Raw genomic sequence first — 23,797 nt, 5'->3', positions numbered from 1 at the left:
CCTACTAGGATGTTGACTAATGATTAGAAGAAAGAGAAACAAGAAAATCATCAAGCATTAGAGGCTATTATCAGTTCTTTTACTGATGTAGAATATGTAGATGTTCATGGTCTTGAAACTACATATGAGGTATGGAAAAAACTTTAAGAGATTTATAGCGGTGATTGTTAGAGTATTCAGGTATTTACTTGATTAATTAAACAATATTTGTTTAATTATTTAAGTTCCCTTTATCTCTTTTACACTTAAGCTAACTTTAGGTGCATAATAATTAATTCTTTTATTAATTATTATGTGCAAACCTAGGTTTTCCTTTTTAGGGTTTCTTGACCTATTAAAGGTTGAGTTCTTTCTTTTCATTGTAAGAAGGATTATTATTGACAATACATTTTTGGAGATTATTGAGCTCTCATCTTTTCGAGCATATTTTCTGTGTATTTCTTTCTTCTATGATTTGCTTCCTTGCTTCTCCTTGTAACGGGTTTTTCAGCTTGCAGAGTTCATTTGGGCTCCTGTGGTGTTGTATTTTCTCAACTCCAACATGGTATCAGAGCTTCAAATCTACAGCTATCTATTCTTGTTTTGAGAATTTTTGCATTGGAAGCAGATTTGGGGTTTCAGAAAGTTTTTTTATGCACCTAGGTATAGGATTTTTTCTGGGCACTTTGGGCCTAAACAAACATCGCCACCATGCTCAGAAGGCCTGAAAACCCCTATGGTCATATAAAATTTGACCTATTTTGGTTCCTGAGCCTCTGGGAGTATTTTTCTCTAGATCCAGGCTGTACGACCCTGGCACGCAGTTCGAGGAAAAAATTCAAAAAATATATATATATTTTGCCTTTTTACAGCATGCAGGCCAAAATTTTGATTTTTAAAAAAAAAATAAAAATAAATCAAAATAGGGCAAACAAAAAAAAAAAATTTTGGCAAAAAGTTTTTTTGGGGGCCCCCATGGTATGCAGGGTACCGTGGGGCCCCTGCCTTGTTGCGGGCCTTGCAGGTGTTTGAACGGCATCGTCGTTGTCTATGCGGGCCTGGCCCCATCGTCTCCAACCCACTCTAGCCTCCCACTGGCCTCCATGTGACCCCCACCGGTCCTCGGCCCCCAACGACCCTGCTTCCCGACCCCCGGCAACTGTCTTCCGCCCCGGCCAGTGGCACCTCCTGCAACTCCTGTCGCCCGCGCTCAGCCCTTGGCTCCGCCTTCCTGGCCTCCTTTGCACCGCAACACTGTCATTGCCTCCCTGCAGCCTCCTCCGTGCCGCAGCTCCCCGCAGCCCCGCCGTCGTGCTCAGCTCCCCAGCCACCGCTCTGCTCTCCGATCACTGCCTGTAGCACCGTCGACCAGCTCCACCACCATGGCCCACCGCCTGAGCTCAGCCGCCACTCTGCCGGTGCTCTCCCTCACCTGTGGCTACCCTGGCTCCACCACCCGGCCACCACCGGAGCTCCTCCTGGCCACTGGACCACTGCCAAGCGGCCAGCAGAGTGCCACCCATTGGCCACCAGAGCACCGCCCACCCACCAGACTACCTTTTTTTTGCCTCTTTCAGGGGGGGTTTGGTTTTTTGGCCTTATCTTGGGCATACCAAGTCATTTTTTTGAAAACAAATAGGCGTCAGAAAGCTAGTTTCAAGCCGGACCTCATCATGTTGGTAATTTTTTCCAATTTTGCTGTTTGACTATGTTTTTTTCCAGTCAAAGTGAGGTCTCTTTTTTGCACTCCAGTAGACGTAGAATGAGCATCCGACCTCCGTTTTTCAAAAAAATTATATTTTCGGAAAGCATGTGCTGTGTACTTTCTAGCCATATAATGTATATTTCCAGATTCTGCTCCATGCATATTTTATTCAGTTTATTTTTTTTCAGCACTCTGGTGGATATCTTGGTTGTTTCAGTTCTTGGGATCTCTTCTCTGGGTAGGATGTCTCTATTTTGGTTCTCATTTCTATTTCCAATATTCTTATCATTGTCACTTGTATTTATGCAAATGCACTGAGATAAAGTGTCATCATGCCTTGTTTACTTAGGATCTTGCACATCTTGTGCCTTATTGTACATGCACTATTGATAAAGTGCCATGAGGAGGTTGATGTTTGCCTATTGTTTTCCATCTTCCTTTGTCCAGTGAGTGTTCCTTCCACAACATTCACCTAATCATGTGTGTCAAGTGAGTGTTCCTTCCACGACACCCTGTACTTTTCTTAGCACCTTTGATGTTCATGGTTCTTTGTCATGCAGTTCTTCTTGGTTGTTCTTTTCAGTGTTCATGTCCATCTCCCTCTTCCGCATTATGGGGATCTTTGTCCTGTTGGTTCTAATGCTTCCGTGGTTTGATTGATCAGCTCTTCAGGCTTTGTTGTTTTCATGCCATATGTATCTTCGATTTCAGTTGTTTGCTGAAGGTGAGAATATCTAGTAGTATGGTCAAAGGATAAAAGAGATTGTCAGTGAAATTAAGAGTGCAAGAGGTAAAGTGGAAGATTCCATAGTGATTAGTAAGGTACTAAGAACCCTACTACCGGTCTATGCTATCAGAGTTGCAGCTATTTAGGAGCTGAAGTCCATTGACAAAACTAAGGTAACTCTTGACTCCATCATTAGAAAGCTTACTGCTTTTGAATTAAATGGTTATGATGGTAGTATACAGAAATCTGAGTCTGCATTTAGAGCTTTTGTTTCTAACCCATCTGTGAGGAAAAGTAGAGATGACAGTCATAGTTATGAATCCAGATCCAGTAGAGAAGTTGATGATGAAGACAGTTTAGTTGATCTTGAAGCATTGTTGGCCAAGCGGTTTCCTAGGGGTACGGGTAAATATAGAGGTAAATTACCTTTAAAAAGTTTTGCATGCAACAAGATTGGACACATTGCTGCTAATTGTCCTAATGGTGATAATAAGCACAAACGAGAGAAATTCAAGAAGTACAAGGGTAAAACCAAAAGAGATTGTCTTATTGATGTTGATGGTGGTATCACTTATGAGGAATCTGATGGTGATGCTAATGAAGACATTATGTTTGTAGCCATTAAAGAAGAGATGTCAAACCAGAAGGCATTAGTATCCAGGATGGATAACTCTGATGATTGGATCATTGATAGGGGTTGTTCACATCACATGATTGGTGATCAGAGGAAAAAAAAAATTCTGAAGGAATTTGATGGCGGAGTTGTAATATTTGGTAATGACTCACCCTGCATGGTTAAAGGTAAGGGAACTATTTCTCTTAATGGAAAGAGTAGTGTAGATGATGTCTATTGGGTTGAAGGTCTAAAGCACAATCTTTTAAGTGTGGCACAACTCAATGACAGAGGATACCCATTGGAATTTAAAAATGGTATGTGCAAGATCTGTGACAATAAAGGCGAATTAATTGCAACCGGGAAGCAAACTAAAGGTAACTTGTTTCATCTTAATCCTAAAGTCAACAATTGTTTAATTGCAAAGATAGATGATAGTTGTCTTTGGCATAGGAGATTTTGTCATATAAAATTTGATAACATTGTATAAGTGAGTAAGTCCAAGACAGTGAGAGGTTTGCTTCAGTTAGACAAACCAGTTAATGCTCTGTGCAAAGAATGTCAGTTGGGAAAGATGACATCCTCAACTTTCAAGAGAAAATCCTTTTCAGTGGAACATTTGTTAGATTTGGTTCATATAGATCTTTGTGGACCAATAAGAACAAAAAGTATTCAAGGTGACAGATATTTCACGATCTTCACTGATGATTTCTCAAGGATGATGTGGGTCACATTCTTGAAGGATAAGACTGAATCTTTTGGTAAGTTCAAGGCATTCAGGACCTTAGCTAAGAAAGAGGGTGGTAAGAAGATAAAGTGTCTGAGGATAGATCAAGGCGGTGAATTTACTTCTGAGGAATTCACTAGATATTGTGAAAGAAATGGTATCAAGCGACAGCTTTCTGCACCGAGGACACCACAATAGAATGGTATCGTAGAGAGAAACAACCGGTCAGTTGTTGAAGCTTCTGGAGAGAAGTTGTCAGCACAACTATCTACACTATGAACCAGATTCTGGTAAAGAGAGGTAAGGACAAGACTCCTTATGAATATTGGTATGGTAGATCACTTGATGTTAGTTATTTCAAAATATTTGGAAGAAAATTTTTTATTAAGAGAGGTTATTATATTAGCAAATTTGAGGCTAAAAGTAATAAAGGTATATTTCTTGGCTATTCCACCAAGAGTAAGGCCTACAAGTGTTCTAATAATCGAACACAGAGAATTATTGAGAGTGTTGATGTTTGAATGGATGAATTTCTTGAAGTCTCAGAGGAAACCAGTTCAGAGAAAAAGGATGAAGATCCTTACATTTTTTTTTTGGAACCAAAAACTGTTAAATTTGAAACCGGCAAAGCAAATATTGATGTACCAATCCAACCGGAACAGATAGATTTAGAAGAACATGATAATAATGAAGAATTTGAACCTGAAGATAATGATCATGTTATTCCAAGATATGTGAGATTGAATCACAATCCTGAATAGATTATTGGGATAAGGATGCTGGAGTAGTAACCAGAAGAAGAATCAGAGAGAATTCTTGCATGATCTCCACTATTGAACCAAGAACTACTAAGGAAGCATTTGGTGATGATCATTGGGTTAAAGCTATGGAGGAGGAATTAGATCAAATTGAGAAGAACAACACATGGACCCTGGAACCCTGACCAGTAAATAAAAATGTGATAGGAACTAAGTGGGTTTTCAGAAACAAGTTGAATGAAGATGGTGTTGTAGTTTGCAATAAAGCTAGGTTGGTTTTCAAAGGTTATGCACAAGAGGAAGGAGAAGACTATGGTGAGACTTTTGCACTAGTGGTAAGGCTGGAAGGTGTCAGAACTTTAATTGAATTTGTTGCACACAAGAAATTCAAGGTATACCAGATGGATGTTAAGTCGATGTTTTTGAATGGGATACTTGAAGAAGTATACATTGAGTAGCCAGATGGTTATGCTCTGACTGATAAGAAAGACATGGTATGCAGATTACATAAAGCTTTATATGGATTAAAGTGGGCAAGTAGAGCATGGTATTAAAGGCTTCATACACATCTAATGAAGATAGGCTTTCTAAGAACCAATGATGATAGTAACATATATATCAAATTTGAAGGAGATAAAATACTAGTCAGTGAAGTATTTGTTGATGATATCATATTTGGAGGTAATGATGACATGAGAAACAGTTTTGCAAATGAAATGAAAAATGAGTTTGAAATGTCTTTAGTGGGGGAAATAAAAAAATTCATAGGCTTGCAAATACAACAAATGAAGAATTATATTTTCATCACACAATCTAAGTATGTGAAAGAGGTCTTGAAGACATTTGGCATGAGTGACTGTAAACCAGTTGGGACACCCATGGTTACAGGTTGTAAGTTGTCTAAGGAAGATGAGTCCAAATTTGTTGACGAGAAGGAATACAAGTCAATGATTGGAAAATTGCACTATGTTGTTCACAAGAGACTGGACATAGCTCATGCAGTTGCCATAGTTGTTAGATTCCAGAAGAATCCTAAGGAAACACATCTGATAGCAACCAAAAGAATTTTTAGATACTTGAAAGGTACTGTTGATTATGGGTTATGGTATCCATATGCAAGAAATTTTGACCTGAAGGTGTACACAGATGCAGATTGGGCAGGCAATGTTGATGATCGGAAAATCACAACCGGTGGAGCATTTTTTCTTGGAGGAAGGCTTATTTCAAGGAGTAGTAAGAAGCAGAGTTGTACTTCACAATCTACTGTTGAAGTTGAGTATGTTGCAGCTTACATGAATTGCACACAAGCTATACGGATGAGGCACATTTTGGAAGGTTTTAAGATGAAGATTTCAAAACCTATAAAGATTTTTTGTGATAACACAAGTGCCATAAATATTTCCAAGAACCCTATTTCGCACGCACAAACCAAGCATATTGAATTGAAGTATCATTTATTGAGGAAAAAAGTTCAGTGTAAAGATGTTATCTTGGAGAATGTTTCTACCAAGGAGTAGCTTGCAAATATTTGTACTAAACCTCATCCTAACACTACTTTTAAATATCTTAGATGTCAGTTAGGGGTTGTCCCTCTTCATGAAGTCAGTTAAGTATGATGTAGTTTACATCAGTCCTAGAGCTACTTGCATAATTTTACAAGAGGATTGGTGTAAAAGTGGATGTATTCCACAAGGGGAGCATCCAGTTATAGATTGTTGATGATGCACAGTGAATTTTGACATTATATGTTTTACTTTCAATTTGGCATTGTTGTCAAACGGGGAGAAGAATTATGTGATTATGGGAAGCAGAACCAGTGACAAGCTGAAGACACAGTGAGCATGGTGAATACTTGGTAATGTAAACCAGGATTCCTATTCACAATCACGCAACAATCAATGGTATTGATATTTGTATTGCCATCAATGCCAAAGGGGGAGATTGTTGGCATTTGCATGAAGATTGCGTTAATAATATATTTTGTTGTCATTGATGTCAATTTAACTGGTAATGATATTGTTGTTATTGTTGTAATATTGTTACTGAAACCGGTAGGAAGAATTTGTGAGGAGAACCGGTAACTGGTATAAAGTTCTAAACCTTATCTATTGCTGTAACCGGTAAACCCTACCAGTTGTTTTTGATAAACCCTAACCGATTAAGTTTGGTGAATTGGTTATATTGGTTTATGATTTTATGATGAGCGATAATGATGATGACATGCATGATTACTGTATGAAGATAATTCCAAGAGGTTTTCGCGAGTTGTAACGGTTTTTGTCTAGGGAATGAGAAAATGTATTGCATCTGATGCAAAGTGCATGATGAGTTACTAAGTTCAATGAAGCGATGATCAAGGAGCTATCAAGGTTTTCTTGATTGATGTGCAGAGATTGCTATGTAATCCAACGGTCATACTTGAACCAAATTTGTTTGTAATCTCGATGAGAGTTAGGTTTTTGTTGTGTTATTGACCTGATTGATTTGTATTTAAGATCGATGAAGTTGTTTAGTTTTCAAGAGAGTTGGCAAAGAGATAGGCACAATTCAGTTGAGTGTGTGGCTGCCTAACTAGATGATGTATTTGCAATTTGAGTAAAGGCAGATAGGAGCATGAAATGGATCTGATCAAGCAAGTGTAGTGTTATTTAGACAAATCAGAAAACTCTTGTTGTTTTCTAACAATTACAACAGAATTGAAATCCCCTAATTGGGTAAGCTCTAACAAGCTTGGTGCTATTCAAATCCTCTAATAAAGTAGTCCATTAGATTTGATTTTCAAATCCTCTACGGAGGTTACTCCTTACAAGGTATTGCTTCTAACAAGGCATTTGTAGTCAATCCCTTAACCGGGAGATTCCTAACAGGATCGGTTCTTAACAGGACTTTTTGTAAAGCTTTAATAGGCTAGGCTCCTAACAGGGCGAACTTTAGAAGAGTTTAGATATTATCTTGTGAGTCTCATCTCACTGTGGTTTTTTACCTATTTGGGTTTCCATGTCAAAAATATTTGTGTCAAGTGGTGAATGTTTATGTGGTTATGTTTTCATGGTTGATTTACTTAACTACTTAACTATTTATGATAAGTCATGATAACCGACAATATTGAAGATATGAAGAAGTTGTTTACTATTAATTTGTTGTAACAGACAACTGGTTTTATCTTATGAGTTTTTTTATCTTGACAGAGTTATTATTCTAAGTTTACTTTGAGAGATTGATTGGTGAATTTTATTATTAGTTTTTCTATCTACTGATTCACCTCCCCCTCTCAGTAGTTGACCGGATACTTATTCTTTCAACATACTATCAATGAATAGCAACAACTTTAGCTTTATAAGAAGAAAGAAACGATCTCAATAACTTAGCAACAATCTCACCTTCATCAAGAGTTCCACTGGCACATATGATGTTCATGACAAGCTCATTCACTTTAGCCATAAAGGAAGTTATGTTCTCATCTTCTCACATCTTTAATGTTTCATATTTTCCCTTCAAACTCTACAATTTAGCAACTTTAACTTGTGCATTTCCTTCATACAAGACCTCTAGCTTTTTCCATATCTCATGTGTAGTATGAAGTCCCATCACATTAGTCATCTCTGAATCAGTCAAAGCACTTAACAATGCTTCCTTAGCCCTTATGGTATGTTCAACTTCCTTGATCTCATCAATAGTAACTAGTTCATTCGAAGGAACATTGTAAACATTCTTTGTAATCTTCCAATAATCTTCACCAAGACACTTCAAATGAACTTCCATCTGGTCCTTCCAGACAGTATAATTAATTTCATCAAATCTAGGTCTCTCCTTCTTAAACACAAAATTTGTCATCAACAAGAAGGAAAACTAAGAGGAGGGGGGTGAATCGGTTTTCACAGGTTTATAACAATTAAGCACAATCTCAAATCTAATCATCTACGACAAAAATAAATATAACAACAATAACAACAACACACATAACACACATATTTTTGACAAGGAAAACCTGGTTAAGGGAAAAACCATGGTGGGAACCTACCCACAATGAGATGATACTCTATAGTATTATGTGTAAATATTACAATGGGGAATGCACATGCATTCAGGCACACTGTCTAGAGCTCATTTCTCAAATTATAATGACCCAAAAGGCTCTAACCCTCAGGGAAGGTACACTACCTTACAAAAAGATTCAGATTACAATCCAAAAAGAATGAACTGCAAAAATAGAATATGCAAATGCCTGATGACAGTTCTGGTTAAGCTCAAATGTCTACCCTTCACCAATGTCTCCTCAATACACCACATTGAAAGATGAATTCACTTGTTTGCACATAAACCACTCTTTGATAATGCAGCCTCAACACCTACTACTTCAAATTACATGAATATTATACCCATTGATACAAATCATCAGCCTTGACTACAAGGTCGGCCAAACACATAGCACCTGATTATAGAATTACATCATACGATATATAAATCAACAACCAGACCAATACCATGCCACAAAAACAATGGCATGGACTTAAATAAACTCCTCAAACACGCACCACCACCAAAAATTTCTCCAAGATTAACCGCATAACATGAAGAATATCATTGAATCATGAAGACCATCAAGAACTTGCTCAATAATCAATACAAGCCATCAAGACAAATAGGGCATGACTAGGAAACACCAACAAGCACGTTAGAACCATCTGCAATAGCTGCACCAACACCACTTATGCAAATCTTCATCGATCAACATGCTAACGTTCAAGAACACTCAACAACTGCAATCCGGATAAGAAAGATAGCTTTGAGAGCACCAAGTAATGAACCATTTGAAATGAAGATACACACGAACATTTAAAACATTCTCCCAAATCTGCAACACAAGATATGATCATACTGGAGCTCACGGGATCAAATACCAGACTCTGCCAGCCATTGAATAGAAAGACCAAACCTTAAACTAGATCAAACGATATGATGAAGTAAAACTTCCAGATCACTGAAACCAATAATAAATGAAGTATTACAGTATCCCAAACAAATAAACCAACCAGATCAACTCAGTGCAATCATTGAATCACCAAAGCAATTCTCTGCTATACCAAAACATAGGAATATGTTGACATCAATGAAAACAACATATCCTAGAAACAAAAATGTCCAACACACATTAGCACTCTCAACATTTTTTCTCAATATTTTATTATAACACTGGTATGCCTTACTCTTAGTAGAATAACCAAGAAAAATTCCTTCAGCACATCTAGTATCAAATTTTCTCTGATCTTCATCTCTTCTAATATAGCACTTACTTCCAAAAATTCTAAAATAACTAACAGAAGGAGCACAACCAAATCATAACTCATAAGGAGTCTTATCGGTATTACCTTTTATGTGCACTCTGTTAAGAGTATATACGATAGTACTCATAACTTCTCCCCAATAGACATGCAAAACATTTCCTTCAATCATCATAGTCCTTGCAGCTTCTTGAATCGTCATGTTCTTTCTTTCCACAAAACCATTCTACTAAGGGGTTCTAGGAGCAAATAATTGTCTCTTTACCCCATGTTCTTCATAAAATGCATTAATCTCATCAGAAGTGAATTCACCACCTCTGTCAGATCTCAAACACTTCAACTTCAGTCCAGTCTTAGTCTCAACCATAACTTTGAAAATCTTGAGCTTCTTTAGTGCTTCAGATTTCTCCCTTAAGAAAGTAACTCACATCATCCTTGAATGAGTGGATCTGATTCATATTGAGCAGAGTTCACAATGAATTCATATGGTTGGACAAGCCACACATGGTCACTAAGTTTGTTATCCAAGCAGTGATAGGTTTATGTGTATCCGAAGAGTTGTTGTCTTTGAAGGCTATAAAGAATGATGTTGTTACCAATGCAATAGGATTGAGATTTGATAAACAGGCTATGAAAATTAATGATATCCTAGACCATGACATCAAGTTTTCATCGATGGTGATTGGCTATAAGATCTATTATTCCAACAATTTGGCAAATAGTGATCTGGTAGAACTAAAGCTAGCAGAAGCCCAAGCTTATCTTTTTAGTGGTGTGATAACAGTTTTGGAGAGCTTTAAGAAAGGTTGGAACAATGACTTGGACACATTGAAGAATTCTTATGCAAATATCTTCAAATTTTTGTGAGTATGAAAGGACTGTGTGTACATATATAAATAGCATTTTTGGTTTGAATTTTTGGTTTTCAGAACTCTACCTTTGCCATTGATGTCAAAGGGGGAGAGTAGAGGACTCAAAAATGTTGATCTTAGGGGGAGTCTTGAGCTTTGGATCCGGTAATCATATTTTTGGTTACAATATATGTACTTTGGTTTTGGTTCGACATAGTCATTTTTCACAGTGTTTCCATCAATGCCAAAGGGGGAGATTGTTGGCAAGAGGCATTGCATTGTTTTTCAAAGGTTTTCATTGATGTCAAATAGAGTTAGATATCCAATCCGCAATTTATGATTCATCCATACTGGAAGAGAGATTAATGTCCAGTGAGGTCCAGTGAGAAGAACAGGACATCCAGTAATATTCAGTGTTTGGTTGGCAGATCATTTGTGTTGAGTATTTGGTGTGGGAGATCTCGATGAAGTATTGTGGACGTGTAATCTACTCTATTCCATATTTGTGGTCTCCCGTGATAATCATTGAATGAGTTGGAAGGTCTAGTTTCTGAGTTTCTGGATAGAACAATGTTCATCAGCAGTAACATGTGGATACTTGTGTGGATTATGTGGAGTAATTTTGGTGATTATTTATGTGTTTGAGGAAGTTAATCCGACTTGTGGGAAGTGTGTGGACAATTTTTTTTGGTTTGCATGATTATTTTGGATCGGATTGAGCCAACTTGGGTAGCACATTTTATTTGTGTGTTATGTGTTTTTGGGCCGACATGGAGAGGACATAATTTGATGTTGCGGATATATAAGGGTGATTGATATGATCATTTTTGGTATCCTTAATTATGTGTGAAGTGTGTATGAATGATTGTACGAAGTTTCATGTGTGGGGTTAAAGATTTTGTGCTCCCAAATTTAGTAGAATATCATAATAGAACAATGTTACAGAGCAGAGTATTTTGTACTTAACCAAAATTGTTTTTTGCATTTTTCAATGTTGTTTATCAGTTCAGACATTCCAATTATTATCTCTAATCATTTGTAAGATAGTGAGTCTTTCAGGGTTGTAACCCTTATTATAATTTGAGCAATGAGCTCTAGGTAGTGTGCTTGAATGCATGTACATTCCCCTTATGTAATATTTTTATACTGATATTGTGGGTCTCATCCCCACCGCGGTTTTCTCCCTTAACCCAGTTTCCATGTAAAAATCCTGGTGTTATAGTGTTGTTGTTGATTGTTTTGTGCTTCTGCATCTTTCTTTCGTTCATTTGCATTAAGTGGTTTACAGGACAAATTAACAAAGCTAAAAATTGCATAACACTGATTCACCCCCCCCCCCCCCAGTGTTCATTGATTCGAACAGCTATTTATCCTCACTATATCAGCTAGAGTTTGACTAGAGTAAGGTCAATGATTTCAATAATAGAAGAGAAATAGGAAGATTTAATTGGTATGATATTTAAGCCACCATTGATAATATTACCATCACCAAGGTTGGATGCATCTCCCCATTTTGCATGAGAAATTCTAAGAAATTGGATGAAAAGAGTGGAAGAAATTAATGGATATGGTCCTCCCAAGACTTATTAGGAATGTAGATTTCAGCATTTTGATTTGGTCATCTGGATTGAATCTATGAATAGAGATCTATTAGATCCTCAATCATGAGGACATAGTTGATGGGAGGATGGGGAGGACGATGAGTGCTCAAAAATGACATTTTAAATCATAGTTTATAGTTAAAAAACTTTGTGTATTTTGTTAATTAATGTGTTTGGTGGTAGACTATATGCTTACATGTTTACTAATTTTTCTCTTATACTTTTCTAATTAGAAGATATATATTTGAAATGATATTTTGTATTAAATGTATTACTTCTATAGTTAATTTATTGAAGAAACATCTATTATCTAGAATATTTGTTGTTATGTCTTGTTCTATTTTTCTAGATATGTTTTCAAATATTTTCAAAGTTGTTTCAAGATGTGGAGCCATAAACTATCTATTCAACAATGTTGAACGTCTGGTCACACTCTTGACCACTCCAAGTTACCTTCATCGATTGTTAATGAAAATTCTAGTTTCATCTAAAGAAATAAAGCATTGTAATTAAAGATATTAATTTTTCTACAGTTTTGTTAGTAGTTGTTACTCCTCTAGGCAGGTAACACATCATTTGAATTTGAACAAGGATATGCCTATATATCCCTCAACTTTCAGTAGAAAGCTAGTTAGTTAGTCATCAGTTCTTAGAGTCTCGTTAATTTTTCTATAAACTACAAACTTTGTTTTACTCCCTGCTGGGAGCCAATTTCAATGCAAGCTCAAAGTTGATTTAAAATCTTGGTGTTAAAGGATCCCACTAGAGGAAGACTAAAACCCACTAAACCAAAGGGAGGTGATCCTAAGTTGTTTATTTATTTTTATTTAGTTGTTGTATGTTTTCTTAAGTTAATTTTTCTTTTTGCAAGTTCTTATTCATTGAAAATTAAAAAAACATTTCTAATCAGTAGCTTTCATTCCTAGATCCTTTTCAGCAAGTGCTTAGAGATAGATTAGTTCTTGTATGGATATTTAGATTTATTTTTTTATCTAGTTGAGTTTGAATTCATACAACAAATTCATCAGTAGATGCACTTTAGTTTCTAGTTTGGTAGTAACAATGGTGATGAAAGTTGTGATTAGACATGAACTTCATTAAGTTAATTCATGAAATTTAGTTTATTTTAAATCTTCTCTAGAATATAATTCTAAATTTCTGTAAGTGTAAAGTAGATTTCATTTTTCAGCAAAATAGAATAGAATTCAAATATATGTGTTCTAGATTAAATTTAGTTTTAGTTGTAGCTAGAATTTTCCATGGATTGATCTTAATTGAAGTTTTGTTTGATTTGCACTGAAACCACCAAGGTTTCTTTAGGATAGATTTTGTTCATTACATTTCAATTTCTTTTAGATTATAGCATTTTCCTAAGCTAAAAATTTAGTCTATAGATGTGGACCCCGAGAGCTCCTAACAGAGAAAAACTGAAGTGTGAGTCACTATTTTCAATGCAAAAACCCCCTATCTCAAATACATCATTATTGCATACAACTCTAAGACACACTCCGTTTGATAAATGTGATTAAATGATGTGAGTTGTGACATCAATGGCCTCACCCATCACTTGACCGTTAGCCAACCATATGGTCTCACATGTCATACAACATCATACTAGATCCTTTAATATGTTCCTTGAGAACTTTGGGAGCTTCTACCTTTTCACGCTTAGACTTACCAGGGGAGTCACCACCATTCTATGTTGGTATGTACCATATATTATGAATTCTATGAGTTTTCTTGAATCTTGACCATGTTTCGATGCTTCTCTTGCACTCTCCTTCATGTGGGTGCCCTCTAAAATTACACTTTGAGTGTCCTCGGCACCTTATCTACCTTCCTCATTTCTAGGTTCCCTCCTTTCTGGGGTCTTGGGTTCAAGACCCCCTATTCTCAATTTCTCTCTTATGGATAGTCTCTCAATGTGGCGTAAATTGTGTTAAAAAATCACAACAACATCGCTTTGGAGATCCCTTTCTTCATTGTCTTCTTCACCACGTACAATTGTACATACATGCTACTTTTATGGAGTTGATCCCTTCATTTGATACTAAGTGTATGAAGTGAGTATTTTCCTAGATGGAAAGTTCCTCATTTACTTCATTAGGGAGTGGTATGTTATTGGAAAATTCCTCCCACTCACTCCATGTGCATGGTCTTTGCCTCTCCCCACTGTGGATCTCATTGGAACTTCTTCTCTTTGATGCAGGATCATGGTGTTGATTGATCACTAATCTTGTCGCCAATCAGCAGGAGGATAATGAAATGGTTTGGAAGAAACTACAAAGAGTGGAGTTGGCCTGATTAGGATGGGCATCAAAAGAAAGAAGATTGATAGGCAAAAGGAAGTCGGAATGAATAATGAACATTGAGAATTGGTAGCCGAATAGTCAGAAGAAATCGAATGGCTAGAGGAGAAATTGAACTAACTAGGCAAATGGAGGCTTTAAAAAGATAGAAAGAGGTTTAGAAAGGAGTGTTAGAAGGGGGTTCAGCCTTTATGCCAAACCACTGAAGCTGAAGTGCTAATGGTTTCTTAGTTGCAGAGACAAGTCAACCGACAAATATATGGCCAATTAGTTTATTATAAACATCTATTATTTTATGTAGCCACCCTCATATGTTGCGTAATAATAAATTTAATCTTTTTGGTGTTCACATTTGCATTGTTGGTTGTTGTTGATGATTCCCATTCTCTTTGTAGTTGGGTGTTAAATTCATTGTTGTTATCGATTCATGTTATTCTCTATTATGTTCCTGTCACGAATCTGCCAGGAAGTCTGTAGGTGTTGTTTTGTTTTCCCTGAACTTCCTATCATATTGCTAGGGTATAGAGCATGTGTTTGTGATTTATCTAAATTCTACTATGTCAAGTGGTATCAGAGAAACAAGATCTTGAGTGTGTAGATAGATCACCGAAGGAGGTAATCTACACCAGGACCTTGCTAAAAGGTTTGAGATTTTGTGTTGCTAAGTTTTTTGGTTGCAGGTTGATCCATCAAGGATGTTGTAAGGAAGAGGTTTGTGATATTGTCTCCAACAAGATGAAGTTGGGTAGAAGGTGTAGAGAGAGAGACCACTGAGGAAGGGTGGTAGTGCATCTTCCAGGATCTTGGATGGGTAGATGGCAGTATGGCCGTGATTGTGTGAGGAAGCAACAACAGGATTCATGGATATTTGAAACCTTTGAGTTTGCAACCTTGTGAGAGTTGTTATAATGCCATTGATGGGAGTAGTTGAAAGGACAACCCTATGTCCTTGTGAAGATATAGTTGTGAACCTATTGAAAGAGGCAAGACAAGGCTAGGAAGATGAAAATTTATGAAGGATGAAGAATTAGTATAGAAGCAAGTGTTGATTAATATCCATGTGCAGGAGCACATAATCTTTTCTCTCGTGGGGAGTTTGATGTCAGAGCATCGCACTGATTGATCACTAATCCTGACGCCACATCAGCAGGAAGGTAATGAAATAGTTTGGAAGAAACTACAAAGAGTGGAGTTGGCTCGAATAGGATGGGCGTTGAAAGGAAGAAGACCGATAGGAAAAATGAAGTTGGAACAAATAATGAGCAATGAGAATTGGTAGTTGAACAATTAGAAGAAATCAAATGGCTATAGGAGAAATTGAATCAACTAAAAAAATAGAGGCTTTAAAAAGACTGAAAGCGGTTTAGAAAGGAGTATTAAAAGGGGGTTTGGCCTACCACAGAAACCGAAGTGTTGATGGTTTCTTAGTTGCAGAGAGAAGTTAGTCGACAAATATATGGCCAGTTAGTTTATTGTAAATATCTATTATTGTATGTAGCCATCCTCATATGCTACATAATAATAAAGTTAATCTTTTTGGTGTTCACATTTGCATTGTTGGTTGTTGTTGATGATTCTAGTTCTCTTTGTAGTTGGGTGTTAAATTCATTTCCGTTATTGATTCATGTTATTCTCTATTATGTTCCTATCACAAATCTGCCAGGAAGTCTGTAGGTGTTTTTTTGTTTTCCCTGAACTTCCTATCATTATTTCCAGGGTATAGAGAATTTGTTTGGGGTTTAGCTGTAGTCTACTACGTCACTCTTTCTCCTTGTTGGCCTTTAGGACTCCTCAACTATTATCCATAACTATTGTCATATATCACTTTGCTTCTTGATTCATAGAGACCTTCTCACTGATCCTTCTCTCTCCTCTTGAGTGTTTGCAATATGTTTCCTTTCTTTGTTTGGTTTTAGGGGCATGATGTTTGCTCGTATCCCTCTCTTCTTCCTCCTTATAGTTTCTCTCTTTGTACCATTGTAGTATTTTCTATCGATTCTACTCTTGGTTTTTGTCCTTGCGTAGGTCCTATATGAAAATGAGGTTACATGCTAACAACCCTAGTAGTCTGGAAAGGAGATGATTGACAACAATGTTCACTAATAGGGCATCCCATATAATTCTCTTGAGGACCTTATTTTCACGAGCCTCTTAGTAAACATACTAGCTGATGAACACCTCCCACAAGCACACTAGGTCCTATAACAACTCGTCCTATCTTGAAATATCTTCTTCCTTAGATGAATCTGGTCATTCAATTGGTTGGCCCATTACTCTATCATCCTGCCTATCACCATTCTTGGTCACTCAAAAAACTCCAAATTCAAATCGGCAACGATGACAAAATGTTTACTTCCAAAGGGAACTTAGTTGATTACACAGAATAAATAGAATACAGAAATAGAAACATACCAAAAATAATACCAATCAACAATATTCAACACAATGTATGGGAGAAATATATATTCTTTAGTATCAATGTGTAATTTGTACAATCATGAATATTTCCCAAACCAACAATGAGAGTACATATAGTGCTTGATGGTTGTTAACCCTGCCAACCATTGATATCTGCCACAACCTCTTGGGAACAACTGATTACATTGCCAAGTATACTAAAAAAACTATTTATTATTACAGTATTTTTTCTGACTACAATGCTTGTATGTGCTCCACATATTTGTGGATTGGAGTGGATGTATGAAAAAATTAAATCATCGTCTAGCTGACCTAGGACATTTGTGCTTATTCCTTGACGTGTGCGCTAGAATAGAGATGTGTGCTAAAATATTTTTGGTCATGTTTATCTCTTGGTTTGGGTTTTAGTTGCTTCCCCTCCACCACAAAAGTTTTTGGGCTAACCTCTTTGGTCGATGCACATTTCATGTCTAGATGTTTCATCTTGGTCAACTTGGAGAAGGTTGATGATGCTCATAGAGGATGTAAATGAAAGATCAAATCAATTGCAAGTGAGTGGTGGTTGTGAAGTGCATGAAGAAATTCTTAATGAATACCAAACATAGTGAGCTAAAGGTATCTACATTCGAATAAGCCTAGAAGTGTGCTAGAGGTAGTGATCTTAAGGAAGTTGATGGTTTGGATGTATTGTAGTGAAAATTCATCATTTTTTTTATGGTACTATGAGGTTGTAGCATCCTTTTATAAGTTTTTTAACTCTCAGGATGTAGTGAATTTTCATTATTTATAGCCATAAAATTGTGATTTAGGATTTATTGCTTCGTTGGGTTTATGCTCTAAAATTAAACTGTAATTTTATTTGTATTAAATTGTGGGGATAGATTTGGATAGTAGATCAAAGTAGTTTACTCACTATGGTTTTTCCCTTGTTGGGTTTTTTGATGTCAATCTGGTGTCTTCATGTGCAAATGTGTTGAATGTTTTGTTCCTTTATATTTTCATTATTGTTGACCTATATGTTTGTTTTTAATAGAACTAAAGGCTTTGACTTTTTATTGATTACTAATTCACCCCACTCCTCTCAGTATTCTAGTGTGTTTAACAACACTTACCTCCTAAATTGCACTTTGTTCTAAATAAGCTCTTCTTTTGGCTTGGTTCTCCTTTTCTTTCATTTTTCATTAAGGATCTTCTAACAATAAGGGTTTCTCCTCTTTCTGCTTCATTTGATTTCTTATATCTAGCTTCCTCATCTACATGGGCAACTCTAACATTAACCTATGGTTTTCTATTTGATCCTCCTTGATTCCAATGATATCCATAAGCTCTATATGTCCTTTCTCACCATATCTAAAACATGTTTCTCTAAATCATTATATCCCAAACCTTCCTTTTCCTCTTTGATATCCATCATTTGGTCTCTTGGGCAATATACATTTTCACCCTAGTTTTTTGTGATTAGAGATTTCATTCTTACTCTTTTTTTTCTTATCTTGTCAACCTCCATAAGATTTGTCATTATTTTTTACTCAACAACCTCTTCCTCTTTTCTTACTCTCAAATATTCTATTCAAGTTTTCTTCTACTTGCACTACAAAATGGTATGCATCTTTAATAGTGGTGAATCTAACCAATCTTAGTTCTTCTTGGATACTAGTGTAGCATTGTAAATTGTAATTGATACAATTTACACCTCATGTTTGTGCTCCTACTTTAGCATGTCCTACCTTCATCCCCTCTCTAGGCTTGATGTGACTCTATTCTCCAACTTTGACATCATGAACAACATTTGGTGGGTCCCATATTGGACATGTCCCTCTCCTATTTCTCTTTGTATTGCTCCTATTTTCTAGAGGATCAGGGCATGGAGTGCCCTGCTCCGAATTAGGGTGCCCAAAAATGCCCTAGTACCCCTTAAACAAGCCTGAATTTGAAATGGGGTAGGCTCTTTACCTCTACGATGGATTTTGATCCTCGAGGCTACACATGACTATTGATGGTCAAACAAATCAACAATTTACCTAGGGAACCCAATATAAAGACATCCTACCAATTCATTTTGAAATCCCTTATGTACCTAAAGTATTTGTGCTTCCTTGAAGCATTCATCATCAAGCATTTTTAGAAGATTCAAGGCTGCATATTCATCATTCAAGAATTGTGGAGAAAAGTTACATCAATATTCATGCAAGCATGTGTGTGTGATTAGGAATTTTCATGTCCATGTATTTGTCATGTCATTAAATTTAACATTTTTTATTACATTCAAAGATAATTGCATCATCATCAACAATTAAAGATTTGAGGTATATCTACTTAACATTTATTTAAATATTTGCATTACTTCATTCATGGTTAAGTCTAAAATTGGGGTTTGACTTAGGAAAACCCCTATGACTAACATATTTATCTCTCTTTCTAAGTACAGGAAATAGGTGTAGGAGTTGTTCTCGAGAATTTTGACAATGTCAATAGTGACAAACAAGTTTAGCTTTCGACGATGGAAAATATGGAGGACCAAGGTGGATTTGTGCTACTTGGTCTTGAAAAATCATGTTGAACTTCTAGGAATAGGTTTTTAATATATTATTTTGCCCAAATCTAAGTCTATGGTTTCATGGGATATCTGTAGTCATCTATTTCTGACAATTTACTTCAATTATTCCTTGTTTTACCCTAATTTCACAATTATAAATCCAATTTCAATTTACAAAGGAAGCAAACAAACCAGTGAATCTAATCATAATTTTAGCCCTTTCTTTATTTGGATTGTCGCTAGATCTATTCGATTTTCCCTTCTTTTAATGTAGCGGTGTTAATTGGGTTATTTAGTGGATTTACTTGGTGAAACCCTAAATCCTAATTTTCACAATATTAGATTTTAGTGAACTCAACATCTTTCATGCTAATTTATAGTTTGTGTTCTCAAATCTGATTTGTATCCATTTTAGCTTTCAATTTTTTCACTCATAAATCATATTTACAATTGAAGTACATAAATTTAGAGGTTAAAATCATAAAAACCCTAATTTATTATTCTAAAATTGACTTCTGGGTTGCATAATTGTTCAATTGTGTTTTTAGATTTGATTGTTATATGTATCTAGTCTCCAATATCATAAATCGCATTGTTTAATTGATTAATTAATCAATAATTTTACATCTCAATTGCATTGTTTACATTTCAAATCTTTGCATTCAATATTTCAAATTCAAATCTAGCCTTTCATTATCTTATTTGTAATGAAGTTATCTTATTTTGCTAGTTCAATTTCAAGTTACATTCAAGATGCTCGTGATGTTCCCTTTAATTCATATTATGATAACTTAGTTCTCCCTTTCATTCATAGCTATGATTTACCCTCTCCCAAAATTGGTCCCACCAATGAGGGCACATTGGTGCGAGAAGAGAATATGAAAGCTTCTTTCAAATATCTTTCTCCTAAAGATGAAGCTTTGGATATTTGATGCTCATCCTTCTCCTAAAACGTACATCCCCCATAAGGATTATTTCATGAAATGGGGTGATATTTTAGCTACCTTTCCTAGTGATATCATACCTTCTTTTCATTTCAATGACCTTCCCCCTAGAGATGAAGCATTAATGACATATGATTATCCCTTTCCTAAACTTTGTCTTAATCATAAAGATACCTTAGAGAAAGAGAATGATACCATTTCCCATCATTATAATATTTCCAATACACTCTATCCCAAAAATGAATAACCTAACCAATATCAAATCAATTCCATTCATGTTACTAAGAATCGTAAGGTTGTTTTCCACCTTCCTCAAGATGTATCTCAAACTCAACAAAAACCAAAAATTATTGTTAAGGGTGGAGTTAATCATCAACTCAATTATCATGCAATGCCTTACACATATAATTATGAAGTGTTTATTTATAGGCTAACAAGAATGTATACAAATTGAAGCACAATATACTTTTTTAGTTCCTACAATTCTCTCTCCAATTCAAACAAATACATCATCCCCTATGAAAGTTGTTTCTAAAGAAGAACTTTGGGAGAATGATTGGGGGTCATTAGATTTCACATCTTCTTTTTCGTAGAAAATATAAGATGCTTGAATTTGATACTCAATTTTTTTATCATGACACGTGTCAAGATATTGATTGCACCACTTTAAACTTCAATCAAATTCCAGCTAAGCACAAATCCTCTCCCGATCCTACACATGGATGCAATGGACAAGTTTTAGGATGTGTGCAACAAAGTCTTGAAAGTCATGTGAAATGACAATTTTCTAGTGAAAAGGTAGGTTTCCAATTTATTCCTTTGACAACATCCCCTCCTCAATTTTCTAGTGAATCCAAGTCTTCTATTCGAATATGTCATTACAACAAGATAATTTTTTTGTCTAACTTCTTTCATGCCAATTTAATTTCTCTTCTTTGGCCTAAACAATGAAGGAAACATAGACAATATCTTTAAAATTGTTTTTGCAAGTATCATCAAATCCATGGTCATTCTACTAATGAATGTCAAGCTTTTCAAACTAAAATATAACAATAGATTGATTTAGGTATCATAAAAGTAACATGTGACAATGAATAGCATATTTCTTATGATCATTTCAAATAACATTTTATAATGTCATAAAATTGTGACCCTAGTAATTTTCGACCGCATTAGGGTCCTCATGCACGTGAGATCAAATCCTCTAGCCTGATCGGAGACTAGAGACTACTCAACCCTCAGAACCTGATTCTTCCTTGGCCTTCTCATCACCCTATCTACATTCTACCTTGGAGAAAAGGGTAGGATAGGGGTGTGGCTCCCTTGTCCCCCCTAGGACAGGGGTGTGGTGCCACTATCCTCCCAAGATAGGGACATGGAGCCACTATCCCTACCCTATTTTGGGGTAGGACCTTTCCTAAACATGCATTGTAGGTTGTGCAGTGAGCGGGAAACTTCCCTGATGTTGGTCTGTGATGAAAAATAAGTTTTATTAACCCTAATTGACAAATATTTAAGTGGCATTTTCCCTCTCATTTGCATAGGTTCAATAAGGTGAAAATTTGCGATCAAGCGTTCAAGAGTATTCAAGCATTCAAGCATCCCTTTCAAGCATTGAGCATCTCAAATCTCCCTTCAACGCTAGGTGTTGCATTCAAGTCAAGGATTCAACCATTGAAGAGGATATTTATTCCAACATTCAATTCCACACAAGCATTTCTATCAACATTGCTATCACAACCTCCCTTGAGGTGATTTACATTTCAGTATTTCATTTACATCTACTTGCGAGTACTTTCTTTCATTACTTGGTTAATTCCAAAACTGGGGTTTGACCTAAAGGCAAACCCCCAATCCCAACCCATTTTACTCTCTTTTCTATGTGTAGGTTGTAGGTGCACAGCTGTACTTTCGGATTCAGGCTCCATTTGTAGAGGCAAAAAAACCCTTTTCATTTCACGGATTTTTTGGAGGACCATGTACATTCCCACCATGGTCCAAGCAACTTTTCCTCAAATTCATAGGGTGACTTTGTCTCGACATATTACTACCAGATCCAGGTGCACAACTTCATCCCATATTCCAATCTTAAGTTATAATTAGTTCTTTGTCACTTTTGCACTACATAATTCAATCAATTCCTTTCAATTTCAAATAGGAAGAGGGGATTTGCTTATCATTCCCATTTCACTCATAATTCTATCTTCTTCTATGGAGATTGAATCTAGTGAATTCTCCTCTCCTCTTCCAATGTAATTGGGTCAAAAGTGTTTGAAGGGAAATCCGTAGTGAAACTCTTATCTCTCCTTGGAGGGAAAGGGTAGTTTTCCTCTTGATCTCTCATTCACACATGTTTCACCCACCAATACACATTGGCCACATTACATTTTGGTAAACCCGACATCTTGCATGCTTTCCTTTGAACAAAATTGCATATTTTTCATTTGCAAGTTTAAATTTTCTGCAAACTTAGTGCTTAAATCATTAAAAACCCTAGTTTTTATAATTAAAATTACACTTGTGATTTGTAAAAATTGCTTCTGGTTATCTTAGATTTGAAAATTGTTATGTTTGTCAAATTCAATTTCCTCATTGTTTTGTTCAATTTGCAAATCAAATTTACAAAATTAAGAGGTTACTTGTTAAAACCCTAATTTTTAAAAATCATCTTGAACTTGTGAAAAAATTGGATTTCCATTTAATTTTCAGATTTCTGATTGTTCTCAGACTTGTTTTCATTCCTAAAATTCAAATTTTCAATTTCTCTCCTTTTCCCCAAAATTCAAATTTCAAAATTAAGTGGTTAGGTCATAAAAACCTAATTTTCAAATTTAATTGGATTTTGTACAAATTTCAAATCAATTTCATTCACATTCAGATTTCTAAACATTTTCCAAGGTGTCCCTATCCATTAGGTATGACCTTTTTCAAATTTGCAATCCAATTCCTCTTTTTCTTCAAAACCCTAATAGGGTCCTATTTTTACATTGGAACCTTAATTTCGCCCATCTAGAAATCATAAAAATCCCCAATTTGGGGGGGTTAGCTTTGAATCATCGTAATATACATCCCTGAAAAATTTTGAAAAAAGTTGGTCGAACTATGTGTGTTCCCGCCATGGTCCTCGGCCTTTTTCCCGAAATTTCGGGAGACTATTACGACTGTATTTGAGAGCCTAAATCTAGAAGATTGGCTGATTTTGTTGATTTTTTATCCCTCTAGAATTGGAAATACCTCCAAAATTCAACATTTCAAATTTCTAGAAAACTTTTCAAATTAAGAGGTTAATTATAGTCTGCCCTGATTTTAAAAATTCTGATTTTAAAATTAAGTGGTATTCCCTTAGT

This window comes from Cryptomeria japonica, chromosome 8, assembly GCF_030272615.1.
Source record: "Cryptomeria japonica chromosome 8, Sugi_1.0, whole genome shotgun sequence".
NCBI lineage: Eukaryota > Viridiplantae > Streptophyta > Pinopsida > Cupressales > Cupressaceae > Cryptomeria > Cryptomeria japonica.
Note: the sequence above shows the minus strand (reverse complement) of the source record.